General features: G+C 55.0%; 1 protein-coding gene across 1 annotated transcript in view; it reads left to right on the forward strand.

Annotated features, from left to right (window-relative positions):
• XKR5 (XK, Kell blood group complex subunit-related family, member 5) overlaps nucleotides 1-413 on the forward strand; it is a gene marked incomplete at its 5' end in the record, with an annotated part of 4,226 nt that overhangs the window by 691 nt on the left and 3,122 nt on the right. The gene's annotated exons all lie outside the window — the stretch shown is intronic.

Raw genomic sequence — 413 nt, forward strand, 5'->3', positions numbered from 1 at the left:
AGGGGCTGGGAAGCCCCAGAAAAAAGCAGTAGGGACAAATGTGGATAGAAGATCTGCTGTGGCTGAACCCAAAGGAGTCTTTAAGCTGCCCATGGCTTCTCCTGGCCAGTGCTGTCAGCTCACCGTATAGAGGACCTCCACGGCAGAGAGTGCCTTGGCTGGGTTTGAACACAAGTTCCTGTTGATGGTCCAGCCCTAGTCCCAGTTTGGGGCTGCTTTGTAGAGAAGGTGAACCTTCAGGTGTGCAAAGGGAGAACCTGGGATGTGGCAGCATGATGTGTGCAAGGTCACTCTCAAGTCGGTGTCAGTCTCTGGTCCCAGCACTGTGACCAGTGATGGACCTGCCCTGCCGCAGCAGAGTTCTGCCTGTGGGAGAAGGCAATCAGAGGATTTAAGCAGCCACCAGGTTCAGC

The sequence above is a fragment of the Buceros rhinoceros genome, unplaced genomic scaffold (assembly GCF_000710305.1).
Source record: "Buceros rhinoceros silvestris isolate BGI_N320 unplaced genomic scaffold, ASM71030v1 scaffold25475, whole genome shotgun sequence".
In the NCBI taxonomy this organism is placed as follows: domain Eukaryota; kingdom Metazoa; phylum Chordata; class Aves; order Bucerotiformes; family Bucerotidae; genus Buceros; species Buceros rhinoceros.